Here is a 22,265-nt window from a genome sequence, read left to right as displayed (position 1 = left end):
AAACCTGAAAAATGTAGTCAAACTCTTGATTACAACAGCAGTGAAAACTACCTTTTTAAATCAGACCCTTATAATGTCCCTCACTCCACTTGCACTGTCATCTGTCTATCTCTGTTACCTTCTTCTCTCCCTCCCTCCATCGGTTCCTTCCTTCCTTCCTTCCTTCCATGGAACTGGTCCCAATCTGACATATGAGTGTGACTGTTTATTGTTTGTCTTTTCCAGCTGCAACTGTAAGCTCCTGGGAGCTATGATTATGGCTGTTTTCTTTACTGCTGTATCCTCAGCACCCAGACAATGCAGGAAAAATAAGCACATGATAATTTTTTAGAAATGCCCATCAGCTTTACTAGACTATGTGACCCATGAAGGCAAGATTGTGCCTATTGTGCCTATTCCTATTGTGTTGATTCCAGTGATTCAGAGAAATGCTTCATGCCTCAGCAAATAGTGTGTAAAGACTTCACTTTTTTAGGTGCTTTGAATATAGCACTTTTGCAAGATTCTTACCATATTTTTTGCTTTCAATAAAGAAACTAAACCTTTTTTTAAATTTTTTTAATGTTTTTTATATTTATTTTTGAGAGCAAGAGAGAGACAAGAGTGTGAGTGGGGAAGGGCAGAGAGAGAAGGTGACACAGAATCTGAAGCAGGCTCCAGGCTCTGAGCTGTCAGCACAGAACCCGATGTGGCACTCGAACCCATGAACCATGAGATCATGACCTGAGCCGAAGTCAGTTGCTCATATGACTGAGCCACCCAGGCGCCCCTAAATCTTTTTGTTTTAATGAAACTTTGACTTATTTAAGTGCTGAAACCAAGCAAAAACAAGTTTATTGAGTGTTGCTGATTTGTTTTAAAGTTTGGGTGGAGTAGCAACTTTACCAGAGAACTAAGAATTGGGAACTTACTTCTGATGACAAAAAAAAAAAAAAAAAAAAAAATGCTAAAGTTCTATACATTTTAGGGGTAGTATAGACAAGGCTACTCTCCTGTTCTTAGAGAACAACAAGAAATATCTTAATTACTAGAACCCTAAGTGAACTTTCAATTTAAAATCAATTATATAAATTGCAGGACAGCACAATTGAAGTTAGGGAAAATCTAATAAATAATATTCAGGTGAAATTTGTTATATGTGTTTATTAACAAACCAAAATATCTTCCCTGACATAGATGAATAAATAGACACATAGGTAAATAAGTAAATACATAACATGTATAAATTAGATGTTGCTCTGTTTTCCAGTCTAGCCCACATGAGAGCACACAAGTTATTGTCTTGCAACTAAACAACACTTCTTTGAGATATTCAATGTTCTGACTTAGACTGATTCTTTTTAGCTCCCAAACGTTTAGTTCACTCTAATTTAGTAACCGTTATTACAAGACATTTGATATTCCGCAGCTGTGAAAGTATATGGCTGCCAAACTCACGACTGATTGCAATGTTGTCACAGCCTGAGGAAGGTGGCTCAGCCAAAACCCCTTCCTGGTGCCCATGTCTCAGTTAGGTTTCATCCGCCTTCATTTTACCAACTAAGGGAGCTGGGGAGCTGTATGCTGTTCAGAGATGTCTGTTGCTCAGCAACTAGTCCTTCCCTCTTAGGAAGCAGGTCAGGAAAAAAGAGAAGAGATGAGGGGGTGATTAAATATTTGTCTGCCATCTCTGATAAAGCAGAAATCCTCTGAAAAGAAATTGTTCTGGATAGATATCTCCAACCCACAGAGAAACAAATTAATCTCATTAGGCAAGGGGTTAATATCTGCTTGCTAGAAATGCTGTTTCTTCTACCCCACCTGAAGGAAGTTTTAGTGGTTTTAAATAGCATCTAAGGCCAATAACATTATATTTGATAAGGTTGGAAGTTTTAGTATGGTATGACAGTCATCTCAAGGTCAAAGAATAAAATTCCTCCTTGAAAGACAAGAAAAAATGTTTTTATTTCTACAGTCGGCTTACTATTTAGTTACTCAGAGATGCTTATATGTCATAACAAATTCCAAATGACATAAAATTCACTGAAATGTATTTCTTCTTCTGTTACTTAGGAATACTGTTGGGTACTGTTTGTCAAGAAAAATTCCAAATGAAAAACTGCATGGCAGAATCCTGAATATCTCTCATTGAAAAATGTGAAACAGAAAATTTTCTTTCATGTATTGAATGATGTGAACTTGTGATAACTGTATACCATTTGGTGGATTTACAGTGTAAAAGAATTAAAAATTAGATCCGCAGACATATGGTAAAACAGACATTTTGGTTAGGAATAGTAGACGTAAAAAGAATCCACGATTCTTTTTTTTATTTAAAAAAAATTTAATCTTTATTTATTTTTGAGAGAGAGAGACAGCGTGTGAGCAGGGGAGGAGCAGAGAGAGCGAGGGAGACACAGAATCTGAAACAGGCTCCAGGCTCTGAGCTGTCAGCACAGGGCCCAACGTGGGGCTCGAACTCACGAACTGTGAGATCATGACCTGAGCTGAAGTCAGACGCTCAACCAACTGAGCCACCCAGACTCTCCAAGAATCCATGATTCTTTAAGAGTCTATTCTTACCACTTCTCTTAAATCAAACCTTCTTTCCAAAAATATTTTGTCTCAGCGGGTGTAATTATGCAGTCTAAATGATCATACATTTGTTTTCTATATTATGTGACTGATAAGCTATTAAAAAGGGACAATTTGCCACTTCAGTTGCTTCTTAGTTAAGACCTTTTTGGTATTCTCAGGAAGTAGAATTTCTCAGGTTTAAGGTGAGGGTCAGTTAATAAAAGCTGAGGTTCCCTCAGGGGGAATGGTCAAGTGTTGACCAGGGCACTGTGGGTCCTTCCACATATGTTGATGACTCTGCCAGAATCTGAAACCAGAGCTATGTAATTACCAATGCCTCCATCTGTTTACATTTCATCTATTCACTCACGATGCAGCCTTTACAAAACCAACAAAAACAGGAATAAATTAATTTGATTCAGCAATGATTTACTGTCTTTCATTCTGTTTTCTCAGTAGAAAATATATTGCCTTTGAGAATTGGGGACAACTGAACATATTTAAAACCCAAAGAAAATTATATGAGAAGTCAGCCCTTTCTTCCAAAAAAATTTTTTTAATGTTTATTTTTGAGAGAGAGAGGGAGGGGCGGAGAATCCAAAGTGGGCTCTGCACCGACAGTAGTGAGCCCAATCTCACCTACGGTGAGACCTGAGCGGTTGGCCAAAGGACTGAGTCACCCAGACCCCCTAGAGTCAGCCCTTGCTTATTCACTATGGGCATATCTCATTACAACCCTCCAAATCTACCTCTATTTTGTCTTGTATAAAATGGGTTTTTTTTTAATTTATTTATTTTGAGAGAGAGAGAGAGAGAGAGAGAGAGAGAGAGAGAGAGAGACTGAGTGGGGGAGGGGCAAAGAGAGAGGGGGACAAAGGACCCTAGGCAGGCTTTGGGCTGTCAGCTCAGAGCCAGATGCAGGGCTCTAACTCATGAACCATGAGATCATGACCTGAGCCAAAATCACTAGCCGGACACTTAACCGATTGAGCCACCTAGGTACCCCTAAAATGGGGTTTAAACTTAATCTAATATCTTTGAAGAAGTGTTATACTGAAGTGCTGTGTGAGATTTTATTTTTGAGATTTTATTTTAAATCTTAGTTACAGTTGGTTATTTTATAATTAAGAATAATATTGCTATATAACTAATAATAAATAATTCCACTCTAGCTACATAAAACACACACATATACACACTTGCATATATTTTACATATATTTTTTAATTTAGTTCATGTAGATTGAAATTTACATTGTCATTTACAATAAGTCATAATTATTATGATTTTTAAAAATATTGCTACCTGATAGATAATGGAAACATTTTAATCTCATACACACATATTTTACTATGACCCTGTAGAATTAATTTGACAGATTATAATTGCAATTCTGATTGGATATCTGTTAATATCTATCTTTAGAATGAGAGCATTTTCATCTGCAGCTTCCTCATTCCTACTTTTCAGTTCTTGTGCTGGCAGCTCAGTCTCTGAGAAGCAGAGACCAGAGGCATTTTACCCTTCCAGAAACATTTTCTGACCCTTGCGTTATTGCTCAGCTCCTTTCACTAAAATATGAAGAGGTCACATTCTATGTGAAGGATAGCATTCCTCAAAACTCACAAAATTTAAGACCCATTCCTATGGGATATTTATATTTTAACACAGCCTGGTCGGGTTGAGCTGGGGGAAAACATGGCAAAAATAGGCTCATGTTATTTAGGTACAATGTAACTTTTTTTTTTTTTTTTAAAGAAAACAACACAAGCTTATATAAAGTTTGCTGCTATATCTAACCTATGGTATCTTGCTTTATAAGATTTCTCCACAGCTGGAACAGACTAGCTGTGTATCAAACAATTTGCATTTAAACGTGATAATCAGGAAAAAGAGATTCTTTAAAATATAAAACTCAGATTAAGAATAAATTGTACATGCAAATGCGCTGATTTGGATGCAGAGGGATGGGTTCTAACAGTGGGGCAACTATAGAAATTAAGGCTACGCTTTCCCTGAGTGCCCAGTAACGTCAAATTGCAATTGAACACCTATGGAAATAAATGTGACATCCAAATGGTTACCAAATGAATATATTATGCTCTGTGATGTTTCACTGAATTCTAAATGAGTTCAGAATGATGACATACCAAGAGGTGCTGAAGTACTTCAGACACACTCAGTCAAATGCATGTGGTTAAATAAAACTCTGTGGAATGTTCCTTATATAAAATGAGTTTTTCCTATTCAGAAGGAAAGTAGAGCAATTTATTTTTTTCTTACACAGTCTCATCATAAGTAGGAGTTGACTTTAATAAGCTTGCTTTGGTTTTAAAGAAAACTCTTGCAGTTTGAAAGTTTCTTTGCAATGTTTTCCATCTTCAATGTGCTAAACTTGCAATCTTGCTTTTAGTGTGTCCTGTAGCATTTATGAGGCTACATTTTGTGTTTAGTATGAAAAAGCAGTAATGACCCGGAGAAGTGGACTAATGGGCAGGATAGTTTATGCTTCGAAAAGGCTTTCCGGTAAACTGGGGGTGTTAAGATGTTCTAATCAAATATTCTGATTACTTTTTTTTTTTTGACCATACTTATATGCAAAATATTACATGTTATAGATTTAGGTTATATTGAAAATGTACCTACATTTAAAGTTTCTATTCCTTTTGATATGTGTAAATTAATGATTACGGAGTAAATTTCAAAAACTAAACTCATAAAGAGTTGCCCCTCTGAGGATGATTTCCCTGGGGTGCATTCCAGCAATTGTTTGAAGGAGCAGATGTCTCACTGTGAGTTACAACTCAATCCGTGCGATGACCAAATCATAACACAGAGCAGACTCAGGTAAGAAAGCGTCAAGGAATCTAGAATGGGAGCTCACTCCTGGGGTAGGAGGAGAGAAAGAGAAAAAGGAACCTAGGAAACAGGAAATGTCTCCTAAACCCTTCTTGGGTCTCCCCATATTTTCACCAAGGAATCAAATCCAGGAAATTCATAAAATATTGCAAATTCTGGTTCTTCCAATCACTTGCTTTGAGGCCTCGATAAGGTCATGTAACCTAGGTTTTGGTTTTCAAGCTGTAAAAGGGATTAAGTGTGAATTGTTGGGTAATTGCAGGCTTAGCAAAAACATTTATAGAAGGTAGTAAACACAAGAATTCCTTGATCTGTTAATCAAGTTGTTGTAACTGTCACTTAGCCAGGTCTCCTAAGGACCCAGTATCCCAGGATCTGGCTGTCCAGACCTACTCCACAATACAGATGCCTTGAATCAGGATTCTTCCTATCCTTGAAACCCTCCCATATTCCTCCATCATCCCATTTTATACCGTCCCTCCCTTCATCCCCAGTGGATTAGCCACTGGTGTTTCCATTCCTCCTATAGTTGAGTTCTTTGCCTCAGGGTCTTTATACCAGCTGCATCCTTGACTTTCAAATGAGTGATCTCTTCTTGTGTTCGTAGCTTACATACCTCTCCCTCTGTTAGGACGTCCCGAGTGAGCATCCAATCTAATTATAAAATTATAAAAATCTTTCCTAGCAAATCACCCAATTTTAATTTTCCTCCAGCAATTATCACTGACTTGTATTTTCTTGTTTGTTGTATTGATTGTTTCTCCCTGGTTAGTCTTCACTTCTGTATCTTCTCTATCTATTCAGGTGCTCTGGCCTACTAAGTGCTCAGTAAATATTTTCTAGGTGAATTAATTTCTAGTGCAAGCTGGCTGTGGTGTTACATTTGCATTGTCTAAGTTGTGGGAAAGTCTCCCTCCTCTGGTCAAACATGAATCTCCCACCGCTGAGATTGGGAGGTTCAGATTTCTTCAGGACGTTCTGAGGACATTTTTCTCTCAACTGAGAGTTGAATGCTAACTACTTCTCCTCCTCCTCCTCCTCTTCCTCCTCCTGCTCTTGCTTAGTTTGTTGAGAGACCAAATTTAAGTTTTCTCCACTCAGACTCAGTGTAGAATGGAGGCAGCTTGAGATTCTAGTCAACAAGGAATAAATTAAAAATGTGATGCTTGTGTATTCAGATTTCTGTATAGGATTCTTAACAAAAGTTTTGAATAAGAAATTACCTCATGTCTACCGAGAAGGAGCACCACTGGATAAAAAGAGAAAAATAAGTTTCATCAGACTTGTATGAACTCTTTCTTCTTCAAAGGACACAGGGAAGCTGCCCAGAGGGACTACTAATCCCGTCAGCAGGCCCAAGACATGCTGGCTGATGGTGCCCTCAATGTGGCAGTGGAAATCTGCTGGGATTCTAAAACTTAACAAGGCTTGAGGGGAGCTATGTACCTGGAACAAGTGTTTTATTTTATTCTCTAAATGTCCTATTTTTTGGCTTCAAAAAACATCTGATTCAAATATTCTTATACCATTAATTCCTCATATTGAACATAAATGAAGAAGTATCCAACATCCTCTAATGAGAACAGCAATTTATTCTCCACCTTTCCCTTTAATAAAACCAAAGGGGTACCATGTGAACCTGAGGTCCTGCCCTGAGATCCCTCTGAATCTGTCCATTATGCAGGCACCCTCCTTAAAGACTTTGTGTTCCAATGAATAAGACTCTGTTCCTCTTCTCTTCTGTGCTCTTTCTCTCCGCCTCCCGCCTTAAAAAAATTTTTTTAATGTTTTTTTTTTATTCTTGAGAGAGAGACAGAGAAACAGAGAGTGGGGGGAGAGACAGAGAAAGAGGGAGACACAGAATCTGAAGCAGGCTCCAGGCTTGAGCTGTCAGCACAGAGCCTGAGACAGGGCGTGAAGTCATGAACAGGAGATCATGACCTGAGCTGAAATCCTGAGTTGAAATCCACCCAAGTGCCCCCTCCTTCTCCCCTTTTGGTATTTAAATCTTGTTTACCTCTGAATGTGCTTCTTCTGCTGAGGAATGTGGAGACCTGATAGCTTCCTGAGTATCATGGAACTGGAACATTTCTCCACAACCTTTCCTCAGTAGTACATCACCTCCCTGTCCCCCCTCTCTCTCTTTCTCTCTTTTTGTTTTTTGCTTTTTAGTTCAGGGGCTGACAGTTAAATCCTTGAGAAGTTCCACTTTCTTCCAGAACCACTTTCTGAGCCCTTGTTTTATCTGCTCAGCTGCCAACTCCCACCACTACTGTATAGCTACATTCTATGGAGGAAGAACATTCCTCAAAACTCACCTGCTAAAGAAGAAAATTGAACTGAAGAAGATGAAGACAGAAGCTGATTGCTTCCAACCCTGTTTCCAGCAATAGGAGAGACAGCAAGACCAATTCTGAATACCAGCTCCACTGAAACAAAGGGCAGGAGTTTTTAAGAGCTGGGGTGAAGGAATGCAGGCCATCTGTGTTTGCTAGTTGACCTTAGCCAAAGGAAAAGTCAACTTTCTCCTATCTTCATGACAAGGGGTAGTGTCACAACTTGAAGGAAGATGTCCACCAAAGTTAATATCCTACTTTCCATAGAGACTGGGAGATCAGAGTGCAATCTTCCATGATGATTACATTTCAAAGGAATGACTCTCAGGTCCTTGAGGAAGACATTCCTGGTTGTAAAACTGACAAGAGGCTTTTAAAAACCAGTTACTTCTAGAGACTGCAGTTATAATTACAAGATTTCTCAAGTAAATGCTCTAAGAAAAGGGAGGTCAGGGGCCTGGATTCTAAAGTTAAGTCAAACTGAGGGGAATGTTAAGAGACCAAACATGTTTTAATTCCCCTTAAGACTAAACTTAGGGGCACTTTATAATGAGTGGTTCATCTTACAATCATGTTTCCAACAATTTGCTTACATATTCCCTATTTTTCTTGCCTGGAATGTGATTCTGGCTATCTTAAAAGTGTGCCTGCCTTGATAGTATATTTATTTTCTCAGCTTTATTCTCTAAAATATCACAGAATACAATTTTCCAAGTTAATAGCACAGTGAGTCGTGCTGGCTCTTTGGCTATCCTCATTATGTTTTCTTTTCTTTTGTTTTTTTAATATTAACTTGCATTCCAAAGTTATTGATTTTAAGCTTGATGAATGCTTACATGATATTATTAGAATTAAAAAAGATTATGTTATTTCATGTTAAAATAATAGCACAGCGGTAACCAAAATCATCTGTAAAAATTCCTATGTGTATAAACAACAGCTTGGATCACAAGACACTGTAAAAGTTTAGAAGTGGGCATTTCTGTTTAGCAGCAAAAGTGCTACCTCCACGGGAGGCATAGGTTTCAGCAGACTTGATAATCCATGTGGGTTGCCAATTTTGCAAATTTAACATTATCGACTAACGTTAAAATTATTTGAGGTTTCCGTTATTTCAAACTTTCTCATGAAATGCGTTAAAAGTAATTTATAGCAAAGTGTGGGCTGTATTTTAATTTTCAAATAGCATACTTGTACTTTTGTTACAGGTGGACACAATCTTAGCCAGTTACATTTTCAAAGAGCAGAAAATCATTCTAATGGCTAGGGGTCAAGTACGTGAATGCTTGACATTATGTGCTCTCAGTGGTTTATAATAATTATCTGAGCCATCTTTGCAGGCATCAGTGTGCTAACAATGCCGATATTTGGCCATTAGCTGGGGATGTCACTGTCTTTGTTTGCCTGCCAAATGTATGGTAGAGAAGTTCTCGCTTTAGATGGTGGTTAAACCTCTTCTTTAATGTTCCATTATTTCCAAGTTTGTGGCCACTATTTTATTTCATATGGCATTTTAACGAAATTATTGAATTAAAGTTGTGAGTCATCATGTTGCATGCTCACTATTTAGTGAAGGTTTGGTATGACTTGAATCATTTCGGTGTTGTTGAATCGATCTATCAGGTTCCCTTAGCACAAGAGGTTACACTTGATGTTATACTTTTCTATAACAGCAGTTACAGGAAATAGTGGAGCCATGGACTTGATAAAATATATATAAAGGAAATGAACAACGTCTGCTCTGCACTAAGTTTGTGGTAAAATGGTAGTGCTCTGAACTTATGAACTGTATGGGATTGCTTTACACTCTTAATTTCAATTAAAATTCACAGGAATTATGAAGTAACTATATTGGCATTTAGTATATTAAAAAAATGAGTGGCAACCGAAGAAAATAAAACACGGAAAATATTAGCAGACTGTTTAATGCTTAGAAATTTTTAGATAGTGGTAGAAATTAATGTAAGAGCAGTTGAATTTCTTGTTATTAGAAATGGCTTTAGGGGCGCCTGGGTGGCTCAGTCACTTAAGCGTCTGACTTCAGCTCAGGTCATGATCTCCCGGTTGCAAGTTCAAGGGCCCATGGGGCTCTCTGCTGTCAGCCTGCTTCAAATCCTCTGCCCTTCTCTGTCTCTCCCCTTCTCTCTCACAAAAAATAAATAAACATTAAAAAAATAGAAATGGCTTTATTTATCATCGCTTCCATTTACGGCAAGGTTATCATTTAAAAATAAAGTTTATTACTATCAAAATATTAAGAATTCACTTCAGCTAAGGTCAGGATCAGGTTAGGGTTAACTATTGAAGCTGACACCCTAGATTTGCTTCCTCCTGGTGATGTGACATTTGGAAGGACAATGTAGCAGTGTATAAAGCTCTACTCTTTCATATATAAAGTACGAATTAACCACATGCACTTGGTTTCTCAAAGTGGGGTATGAAGGTGCCCCCTCCATCTCCTTCACACACCCCCTCCTCAACTCCCCTATTGCAGAAAGGACTCTGGCTCTTCATGAGAAAATTAAAAAAAAAATTTAAATTGATACAGATACCTACAAAATAATGCAAGCATATTCTGAATCACCTGAATGAGCATGCTATAACTGAGCACAGTTAGATCATTTCAGACCTCACATCTGTTTTATTACTTTTTATTATGGTCAAAAACACATAACATAAAATATACAGGTGCAAGGTACGGTAGTGTTAACTATATGCACATGGTGCAGCATTTCTAGAACTTTTTCATCTTGCAAAACTGAAACCCTGTGTCCATTGAGCAACTCCCCTTCTCTTCCTTCCTCCCAGGTCCTGGTAACCAGGGTTCTACTTGCTGTGTCTGTGAGTTTGACTCTCGATAGCTCATAGCAGTGGAATCAGGCAGTATTTGCGTTTTTGTGACTGGCTGACTTCACTCACCATACAAATGCCCTCAAGTTTCATCCAGGTTCTAGCATGTTGACTTTTTTTTTTTAAGTTTGATGATTTTTCTCCTTGGCCAGGTCTGTTGTTAATTCCTTTCAGTGAACTTTTCAGTTCAGTTACTGAATTTTTCAGCTCTAGACTTCTGTTTCATTCTTTTCTACAGTTTCTATTTCTTTGAAGGTATTCTTATTTTGTATATGCATTCTTTTACTGATTTCATTTAGCTGTCTACTTGTGTTGTTGTACTTAAGCTTCTTTAAAATGGTTATTTTAAATTCTTTTTGAGGTAATTTATAGATCTCAGTTTTCTTTAGGGGATTTAGTTTGTTTCTTTGATTGGAACATGTTCCTTTTTTCCTTACATGCGTTGTTATTTTTGTTATTGTTGTGAATTTTGCAGTCGGAAAAAAAAGACACTTCTCGTACTTATGGACTGGCCTCAGACAGAGGAAAACTCTCACCAATCAGTGTGGCTACAGATTCTGGGGACCTCTCAAACCTTTTATGGCTACGTGTCCTCACTGCACTTGTTTTAGGATTTTCCACAGGAGGGATTTGCTGGTTTCTTTTTTAGGAGTTTGTGGCCTCTTGCTCCCTCTGGTGTCGCTCTGTGGTACTGCAGTTCCTCCAGTGCATCAAGCTGCTGAAGGCTCTTGTGTTCTCCTTGACCCCCAGATTTCCAGCTACGCTGATTTCATCAGTGCTCTGAGTCAGAAACCAGTCCTTAGGACAGTCCTCTCTGTCCCCCTCCCCCACCAAAAGCTGAAATGCTAGACCCCCAGTCCACTCTTCTCCTTCCCTCCTTGGGAAGGAGAGTGTGGTTTTTCCTCCTATCTACAGCTGTGACAGCTTAGGGATAGTTGACATGAAATGGCTTTTCCTGCCCATTTCAGTGTGACTGGTTTTGGCTTTGAGCTTGCTTAGAATACTGCAACTTCCTAACTGGTTTCTGGAGTTGTAAAGTCTTCTTGGACTGTATATTGTTGTTGAGTTGGTGTTTCTGTTGGAGAATGAGGTCAAGGGCTTCCTATTCTGCTAAATTATTGATGTCACCTCCCCGTATCTGCTTCTGTATTTAAGATCAAAACTGGTTCTAAGTGGTAAGGTCTATAATCCCTTACCTGAAACCCTTGAGGCCAGATGTTTTTCATATTTTTAGCGTTGAGAAAGGTAATGCACTGCCGTGTAATTTCCCCAGAGAGTGTGGAGCAGGACCGTGAAATCCACACACTCACATTTCTACAATGACAAATTTGCATATTCGAAGTAAGTGGAAGATAAAGACTATAAATATTCTCTTCTTGTTGGGTCAGGTCAGATTTTGCCATCACATGAATTATCATCATTTGGTTTTCAAATCATTTCAAGAGTGGAAAGTGAGGATAATGATTGTAAACCAGTGGTACTTTGTTTTCACTGGCAAATGGGAAAAGAATTGAGTGATCGTGGGGTGCCTGGGTGGCTGAGTTGCTTAAGCATCTGACTTTGGCTCAGGTTATGATCTCGTGGTTTGTGAGTTTGAGCCCCACATCAGGCTCTGTGCTGACAGCTCAGAGCCTGGAACCTGCTTTGGATTCTGTATCTCCCTCTCTCTCTGCCCCTGCCCCACTCGTGCTCTGTCTCTATCTCTGTCTCTGTCTGTCTCTCAAAAATAAATAAATATTTAAAAAAAAAGAACTGAGCAATCTTAATATACAAATGACCTGTGCACTCAGTGATGGTGTTAATGATAGAGACTGTATGTTGCTCATTGATTTATTGCCTCTACACTCTAAATTAATCCTTTTTGTCTGATCTGTGAAAATAGACAGGGGCCCTTTAAATATTTTCCCTTTGCCAGCTGGCACTGAATTTTTGCCAGTCGATGGTGCATACTTGCCTCAGTTCCTACTTGCCTGGTTCCTACCCTGCAGGGCGGCCAGCAGCTTCCCCTTGGCACCATTGTAGGAAGTTTTACAGCAGAATGGGTCTGGTAAGAGGTCTCCTCGGGAACAGCTTTACCTGGCATCCTAAAGGACACAGTTCCAGCAAGTTCTACCAGTGCAGTTCTACAGTTACTTCTGTGCTATAAAGTGAGCTGCAGCTGCAGGTTCTGTCATTTCTTGAGAACAAGGAACACACTCTGCAGCCCAGAGTCCAACAGTGGGCAGAGCGAGAGTCTCAGAATAATAGTTTGATAGGAAATTGGAATGGGCAGTTGGAACATTGGTTGTCTAAAACAGGAAGAGATACTGGAATGAAGGACTGGCTTACACACCTTCACCTGTGTGAGCTCACATTCAACACAATGGGGGCCAAAGGAATATCCCCTGGATAGATTCCTCTGTTTTTCTGGTGGGTCTGTAGCAGAGGGGGTTGAGGAGAACACAGGTATGACTATACTTTTTCTTTCTTTCCTTCTCATCTCTCTCTCTCTCTCTCTCTCCCTTCCTTCCTCCCTCCCTTTTTCCTTTTTTTCTTTTTCTTTCCTTCTTTGTTTCTTTTCTTTCTTTTCTTTTCTTTCTTTCTTTCTCTTTCTTTTTCTTTTTTCTTTCTTTCCTTTCCTTTCCTCCACCTTCCTTCCTTCCTTCCTTCCTTCCCGTATCACTCAGTTTTCTTTTTCCTCCTCATGCAGTGTGGACCAGGGCTTCCAATATAAGTGTTGGGAACAGGGATGACTCCCAAACAAGACAGTCTAATGATATTTTTAAACTTTTATGTCAGAATTCCTAAGGGCCTGAGGGGGTGGGCTCTGCCTTACCCATCTGGCAAAAGTGGGACTAACAGTGACTACAACAGTAATGCCTGCTGGTCAAGAGAGCCCACCAGTTCTGTACCCATGTGACCTTACCCTAACATGAATGGAAGGGGACTGAAGGTATTTACTAGACTAGCAATCTAGACCAGCACAGTGGCTGAACCTAATGTCCCTTCCAAAAGTGGAAAAGTTGGAGCATAAATGAAGAAAAGTAGGAATAGTAGTTGAGGGCAAAGGAACGAATGAGTGGATTATGTAATGAGAGAAATACGATTTTGATATATTTGATACCATATTATATTGATAACTCAAACGAGATTCGGAGCAAGAGATAATACTGTCTCTTAATTCTAACATACCAGATGTCCAAAAAGGGGAAGCCATGTACTACTGAGACCACTTCTGTTTTGGAGGTTCAAATAGAAGAAGTTAGTGGAAAAATGGAATTATCCATGGCACATATTGAAATCAAAAGAACTAATACTACAGCTTTACAAAGCACATTCATATTCTGAAGTGCGATATGGCTGCAGCAAATGGCACTTCTATTATGATAAATTAGTGTTAATTTAAATTTATTTTATTTGTATATCATTTAAAATTTTGTTTTTGGCTATTTAGTATTATGTGAAGTATAAAATACATATTTATTCGGTTATTTAGATGACACTAACATAAAAGTAATTTGTCAATGTTGGTTATCTGTTAGTATTTTTCCTTTCAAAAGAGGGCCATACCTGTTATAGGTTGAATTGTGTATCCCCACCAAATTCCATAAGTTGAAGTCCTAACCCTCAGTATCTCAGAATGTGACCTTATTTGGAGGTAGGATTGTTGCAGATGCATTTGGTTAAAATAAGGTCATAATTAGTAGGGTGGGTTTCTAATCCAAGATAACTGGTGTTTTTATAAAAGAAGGGAAATTTGGACACAGAAAGAATTCCACATGAACCTAAACATGGCCATCTACAAGCCAAGGAGAGACTTAGAAAGAACTAATCCTGTCCATACCATGATTTCAGACTTCTAGCCTCCAGAAGTGTAAGGCAATACATTTCTCTTTTAATGCACCCAGTTTGTGGTCCATTGTTTTATGGCCGTGCTAGCAGACTAATACACCATCTGATGGAATTATGAAAGTATTTAGTCTCCTCTGTACTTTGTTCAACATTTTTGAAACTTTCTAACATGATTAATTGCTTAGTAGAAAGAATTTTTCATATGTGTTTATTTTAAAACTCTTTTCCAAATTGTCCCATGAATTTACCTACAATGTAAAGTATATTTACATTTAAATATATATTTAACATATAACTTATATTAAATAAATATCTTTATATATATTATAAAATAAATATATATTTTATATAATATATATATTTAAAATATATTTACTTATATTTATTCAATTAGACTAGAGCTTGGAAAGATCCAATTTTAAATAATTTCCATGATGTCATTTCCTTTTCTGGCTACTTTTCTCATTTTACACATTCACACAGGTTTTTTTTCAATGTTTATTTATTTATTTTGAGAGAGAGAGAGAGAGAGAGAGAGAGAGGCAGGGGCGGAGAGAGAGGGAGAGGGCAGGCTTCACGCTTAGTGCAGATCCTGTCTTGGGGCTTGATCTCTCATGACCAATCTCTCGTGACCATGAGATCATGATCTGGGCTGAAATCAGGAGTTGTGTGCTGAGTGAGCCTCAGCTTCTCCCACAGAGTTTTAGAAAATCAAAAACCTTAGGACCACTTGGCCATGACAGAGCAAACTGTCAAGATATGTCTGCATGAATATGATGTGTAACTAGATTGTAGTGACACTTGCATCAAAATATTGCAAAATAAAACCCATTATGCTCTTTATAATCATAATTGGCATAGAACTTATGTAATGTGACCTTCTCTTTTTTGGTCTCTTCTTTTTCTCATCCTTCCTCCCTATGTAGGCATTGTTATTTCTTTTTTTTTCTTCTTCTAGATTTCTCTTATATACATACACACTTCTTGTCCTAATCCATACACAAATTTTTCTTGGAAGATGGTATTTTTAGTAAATTTCTTGCCTATCATTTGTGCTTTTAGAACTAAAGAAAAATGGAAGGAAGTCAAGAAATCGATAATGCCACCAGAAAGAAAAAAATTAGCTTCCAAATTCAATCATTTCCTATAAATCCCCTTTGCTTATTTCTATGACTAATGAATGCCGTATGGATATTATTCACTCTCCAACAGCAACCTCATACAAACCCATTTGCAGAAAGGCCTTGAATAAGAATTTAATTCAGCATTCGTTCATTTTAAATGCAAATAGTGGAATCTGAGTAGGACAGGAGTGTCATTGTGAAAGGGTGAGTTTTCAGGCATTGCAGAAAGCTGTCATGGTGACTAGGAGGCATAGCAACTTACTTATTTATAAAAATAAATCTGAAAAGAGAATGAGTCAGGCATAGGTTTGTGATTTTACTCCTGTCAATGTTAGATGGAGAATATATCCTGAAAAATCTTAGTTATCAAGATCCTGAAAAAAAAGCTTTAGAGAAAGAATAATATCAGAAAATGATATCTTTACAAAGGTGGATATATGAAATCTGTTCATCTGCAGGATATATGCAATCTGTTCATCATTCCTATAACTGACAATTTTGGGAATATTTTCTAAATTAGAGGCAAGTTTAATTTTTTTGTTTGTGAAATTAAAGAAATATATAACTTAATGAGTTCTCATTTTTATTAAATTGTGTGTTTTGTGTTTCATAATGATAATTTTACACTCCTATTTCCCCACAGGGGAATTTTTCTCCAGCACTTCTCTTGATTATTATAAACCAAGTTAAGTAGCAAAAACTTAGTAGGGAATATGTTGAAGTTCATAAAAAGAAAACTAATTGGAAATCAATCTTAAATAATGGGCAACATTCTAAAGGTAGGATATGCCCTCTTCCTCGGCTTGAGTGCATTAAGATAAAGTGTCACCGAGATTAGTTTGAGAAGCAAGGGGTTGAAACCCTGCTCTGGGTGAAGAAGTCCCTACAGCTACAGTTGTGAGTTCTGGATGGGCCAGACCCCTAGGCCCTGGCACTGAGCAATTAAGCTTAATTGGCTAGCAGGCCTTCCTTGGGGGATTGCAGAAGCACCTAATTAGCAGCAAGCAGTTGATTTTCCACCACGGTGCTCTTTCACTTCCTCCCATATTTAGACTTTGAACTGGATGAAAGTTTAGTGGTGAATTTTTCCCCCTAATGGAATGAATTTTGATGTGAAATGATCAGGTAGAAAGGTGATCTCATTCCAACATACCATTATGGGTCCCACTGGGAATTTCCTCTGGAGATTAGCTGGAGAGGTTCAAGGAAGAGTTTAGGGAAAATGTTAGTTTTGTTCCTGACCCGTGAACCCACTACACGGGTGTAGACCGAGGAACTAGGCAACAGAGAGGCTAGTTGCTATTTTCAAAGAACTGGTCACAGAGCTTTAATCAAACTTTGATATAATTTTTTAATTCAGTGGCATGCAGAGCAAGAAAGGTTTATGCAATGGAGGTGTTTATAATCATGCCTACCACATTTGTAACCACTTTCAGGGTTTGGATCAGCTTCTCTATACTTTACAGGGAGCACACAGACACTTCCAGCTTCAGTTCGTTGTATTTTCTGGTTCTAAATTAGACATTATAAGAGTATTTAAAAAGTGTTTACTGTGTATGAAGCACTGTCCCACTGCTTTGTGAAAAGAAAGCTTCTTGACCTGAAGTTGCTGATAACTTGCATGTGGAAAGGAGGCGGAATAAATAGACTATTTTGATAAACATTCCTGAATTTACAAGATTATACATAAACATTTAACATTTCGAAGCAGAAATTTTGCTCATTTCCAAGGCATTTCGACACTACAGACATTTATCTTTCTAAAACAAAGTTTTGATTTTGTTACTTCGTTAAACTTCTTCCATAGCTTAGTTCTCACTCCAACGTACAGAATATAAGACACCTTTTGGAAAGCTTTATCTGAGCTTTTGTCCCTGTCAGACTTTGATATATTCTTTCATGAACACTGTCCTTTCCCTTGAACAAAAACTATTATTGGATTTACTTTGTTTTCTCTTTGCTGCTAAATTGTATTTTCCAAAGAGGGAGGTATCTAATCTATTCATTTTTGTATCTCTAGAAACTGGTGCATTACATACCTCATGGTAAGTGTTCAACAAAGATTTCTGTAATGAGAGAATCAACGCCTCTAACTTGTGGCACATCATCAGGCAGCAAAGCCAAGCCAAGAGGAAAAGTTCTATTCCTCTTTTGTGTGGACACCTACAATCTTAGCTTTTTAGGTGTTGACTGGGGAGAGGAGTGGTAGAATTTCTAGGGACGCTGTATATATCGACTTTCACAATCGGCTACAGAAATGAGGAGACCAATGAATAGATACAGGACCAGAATGAAGCTGGGTGGGCATTGAAGTTTTCTAAAGTTGTAGTTCTCTCTCTCTCTCTTTCTCTCTCTGTCTGTCTGTCTCTATCTCTCTCTACCCCCTCCTCTTTTTCTCCAATGACATTACATATGTTATCACCCTCTCTGGTAAGATTTGAGGATTGGTTTAAACCTAACTTATTCCTTAGATTTCTTCTGAGGCTCTGTTCCAAACTGGCAAACAGACACACATTCATACACATACATTCTTTTTCTTCCTTAAAGTCTCTGCTTCATCTCGTCTGACTCATATACAGGACCTTCTATCATTGTGTTCTTGTTGTAATTGTCCTATAACTTGATCAGTGAACTTAACATATTATTTAACCCATTGAGAGAAGTCTTTGCTTCTCATTCATTTTTCTATCAGCCACGGTTATGAAGCAACTCAACAGTTAATTATTTGCTGTATTAATTAAAGGATTACATAGATGACTGGATAAAAGGGTAGATGGACAAACGGATAGATTGGATGGCTGAGGCCACGAGGGATTGGGACAGTAACTGCTTTTTCCATTATCTGGTCAACTTGGATTATTCTTACTTCCAACAACAGATTAGGTAGGTGAAAGTAAAAACTCTGCAGGAAGAAATTAAGAACAAAATAATAGGCAAAATTAAATAGATTAAAAAAAAGTATTGTTGAGCAATATGGTGCACAGTCTTAGACACCTATACTGTATAACACAGGATATCAAGTTACTTAAGACATTTCCCTATTTTGTAGAGATTTTTTGACGGAATTGGCATAAATCATAAATTTTAAAGATTAGATCACCAACCATCAAAAAAAGAAAACTCGATGATTTTCACTCATTGTTTTAATGCCGTTTTTCCTTAAAATGTTTTACTGTAGTTGATTTAATGCATGCCTAAGTTATATCTTTGTATTTGATAAAAAGTGAATTGGTAAGAAGCTGTCCTGTGCCACTCATGGTGGGAACTGTGTTTAATTATTTTTAAAACGTGTGTAACACCAGAATTTAGTATGACTCCCAATTCACACAAATTGATTTCAACAGAAATGGAAATGGATTGGTGTCTACTGCACAGGGCTTTCAGGACTAAAGTGACACAGTAAATGAAGCTGACTTCCGAGCGGGCAACATTGCTCAGCTGCAATATTGCATAACCACAATATGGAGCCACAAGGTGTGACACAACTAAATCTATATATGGTAAATTTAGGATTTGAAATGATGACTTCTTTTTAGAAGACAGCAAACAGCAGATCTGGGAGCAGTGAAGTTTCAGTTGAGTCATCTCACTTGTGACACTTATTTTAAATGCAATCTGTTAACTCAAAGTATTACCATCTTTAAAAAATATAGGCCTCTTTTTCTAGGCATATCTCTTATCCATTTGTAGGCAGCTTGTTGAAGAGCTTCCAAGGAGAGAAAAATCTCATCTCATACAAAGTAATGTACTTTGATGTATTTTTTTCTCTAACAAAAGATGACTGTTACCTTTTCTCTGTTGATTATTATCTCCTGCCCTCAGGGAATGGCTTCCTGAAAGTTCAAATGCATCTCTATCCTCACAGTCAATAGAATGAAAATGTCTGAGCATTTCCCCCATATTCCTTATAACAAGACTCATTATTTTCTGGTCTTTGGGTGGTTGTTGGGAGACAGTTCTCCATGATCTTCTCACATTTCTGCCCAAGTTAAAAGCAGAGGCACTGACCAAGACTTTTGCTCTGGTATAGTTTTTCAAAGATGTTTGTGCAGCAAACAGCCTTGGAAAATAGTGTCTCTTCAGAACAAAGGATAGGCATAGTTACCGCCTTCTATAAAAGATTCAGATTCCCTATACTCAGGATTTCTCTATTGTAACAAACCACTGAGCAGGCAGGTGTCACGTGTCCCTTTGCACATTGCCCTGTGGGAGGTGGGACACAAGAATGCTGATAATCCGGCTTACTGCTATGGCTATGAATAATAACATTTATGGTCTCAGATTCATGAGTCTTGTGTCTTCTGCTAGCATCTATGAAATTTTAGTAGGCTGACTTGTTAATTAAAAGTAATATAAAATCTCATATCTTTTTAAAAATTTTTATGTATTTATTTTGAGAGAGAGAGAGAACAGGTGAGCATGAGCCAGGGAGGGGCAGAGAGAGAGAGGGAGAAAGAGAATTCCAAGCAGGCTCCTCGCTGTCAGCACAGAGCCCAATGTGGGGCTCGATCCCATGAACTTGAGCAGAAATCAAGAGTAGACGCTTAACTGATTGAGCCACCCAGGTGCCCCTATTCTCGCTTACTTGGGAAGATAGGAGATGGTATCTCATATTCTCTCCCTTTCTCAAAATAAACAAATAAGCTTCAAAAAAATAACAGGGACACCTGTTGGTGGCTCAGTCAGTTAAGCATCTGACTTTGGCTCAGATCATGATCTTGTGGCTTGTGGGTTTGAGCCCCACGTCCAGCTCTGTGCTGACAGCTCAGAGCCCGGAGCCTCCTTCAGATTCTGTGTCTGTCTCTGTCTGCTCCTCTCCTGCTCAAGCTCTGTTTCTGTCTCTGTCTGTCTCTCTCTCTCAAAAATAGACATTAAAAATCTTAATAAAAAATAACAAAGTGAGAAGAGTAAGGTATTATTTTAAGATTTATGATATAGAATTAATTATAGATTCGGTTTTGACAAATACTTGTAGCATATACTGACTAACCCTTTACTGATAGCTGAGTTGTTGTATGGTAAGTTTAGAATAATACTAAGAAGACATGTTTCATTATGATATGGTATGTGCATTTATTCAGTGTTACGGTGAGGGTAAAATTACATTTGCATAATGTATTGTGTCGCTCTTGACAGCCAGTGCACTGCATGTTTTGTGGAAAAGTTACAACTTTTCTAAGCTTAACATTTTATTCTTGGGAGAAAAGTAATCTTAAAAGTTTCACATTAAATTTTTTCAGCCATTCACAATGAAGTGGATGGAGCCAGAGAGTATTACGCTAAGTGACATAAGTCAGTCAGAGAAAGACAAATACCCTATGATTTCACTCATATGTGGAATTTAAGAAACAAATCAGATGAACATAGGAGAAAGAAAAAAAAAAGAGAGAGAGGGAAGCAAACCATAGAAGAGACTCTTTTTTTTTTTTTTAAAGTTTTGTTTATTCATTTTGAGAGAGAAAGCACAAGTGCGGGAAGGGCAGAGAGAGCTGGGGAGAGAGAGAATTCCAAGCAGGCTCCGCCTTGCCAGCACGGAGCCAGATGCAGGGCTTGAACCCATGAGCTGAGAGATCATTACCTGAGCTGAAGTCGGATATTTAAACTGAGCCATCCAGGTGCCTCAGCCATGAAAGACTAATGTGGGAAGTGACAGGAGATGATATTTGCGAAGAACAAGACAGATCTGAACTAGCTGCCATGGAACACTGAAGAATTAGCAAGGCTGGAAAATTGCCAGCTTTCTGAGAAATACTCACGGTCGCTGATCAACAGATATATAATGTAATTGACATTTCAAAGTAACCACATTAAAAAATAAGAACTGTTGAAATTTAGAAGAAAAACTTTTTTCATAATGTTCCTCAATTATTTTCTGATATTTCGTGTCCCCAGGAAATCGTATTTTTCTCAAGGCAAGTTTCTGAAATATTCAGGCTTAATACAAATGTTTACAACTTGTTCATATTTACATATGGTTGTATTTTATTTTATTTTTAAAAAAAAATTTTTTTTTCAACGTTTATTTATTTTTGGGACAGAGAGAGACAGAGCATGAACGGGGGGAGGGGCAGAGAGAGAGGGAGACACAGAATCGGAAACAGGCTCCAGGCTCTGAGCCATCAGCCCAGAGCCCGACGCGGGGCTCGAACTCACAGACCGCGAGATCGTGACCTGGCTGAAGTCGGACGCTTAACTGGCTGAAGTCGGACGCTTAACCGACTGCGCCACCCAGGCGCCCCATATGGTTGTATTTTAAAACCTGTAAATGTCTAATTGCTACTAAATACTATTTTAAATTCATGGAACATTACAATTGTTTATAATTTTGGTAGCATTCTAAAAAATTGTAAGCAGCCTAATTTAAACAAGTTTTATTTATTTCTATAAATATTTATTTTGAAAGGGGGGAGAAAGAGAAAGAGAGAGAGAGAGACAGAGAGAGAGAATGAGCATGAAGCATGAATGGGGCAGGGGCAGAGAGAGAGGGGGAGAGACAATCCCAAGCTGGCTCCAGGCTCTGAGCTGTCAGCACAGCGCCTGGCACACGACTCATTCCCATGAACCTTGAGATCATGACCTGAGCTGAAATCAAGAATCAGATGCTAAACCGATTGAACCATCTGGGCACCCTGAAACAGCAGGTTTAAATAAATCAAATAGAGTTTCAAATAATACATATATTTCATAAAATAGAAATTTTCATTAAGCA

General features: G+C 38.1%; 2 long non-coding RNA genes across 3 annotated transcripts in view; one reads left to right on the top strand and one right to left on the bottom strand.

Annotated features, from left to right (window-relative positions):
• The window catches only part of LOC147572489 (uncharacterized), a 96,196-nt gene extending 88,357 nt beyond the window's left edge, over positions 1–7,839 (bottom strand). For both annotated transcript variants that reach the window (XR_015245796.1, XR_015245795.1), the window contains exon 1: positions 7,734–7,839. This is a non-coding gene — a long non-coding RNA (uncharacterized LOC147572489). The remainder of the gene's footprint in view (positions 1–7,733) is intronic.
• Positions 1–22,265, top strand: part of LOC147572488 (uncharacterized) — a 378,016-nt gene that overhangs the window by 338,227 nt on the left and 17,524 nt on the right. The gene's annotated exons all lie outside the window — the stretch shown is intronic.

Source organism: Puma concolor, chromosome E4, assembly GCF_028749965.1.
Source record: "Puma concolor isolate L17-30 chromosome E4, mPumCon1.1.hap2, whole genome shotgun sequence".
NCBI classification, from domain to species: Eukaryota; Metazoa; Chordata; class Mammalia; order Carnivora; family Felidae; genus Puma; species Puma concolor.
Note: the sequence above shows the minus strand (reverse complement) of the source record. Positions and strands in the feature narration are given on the sequence as shown.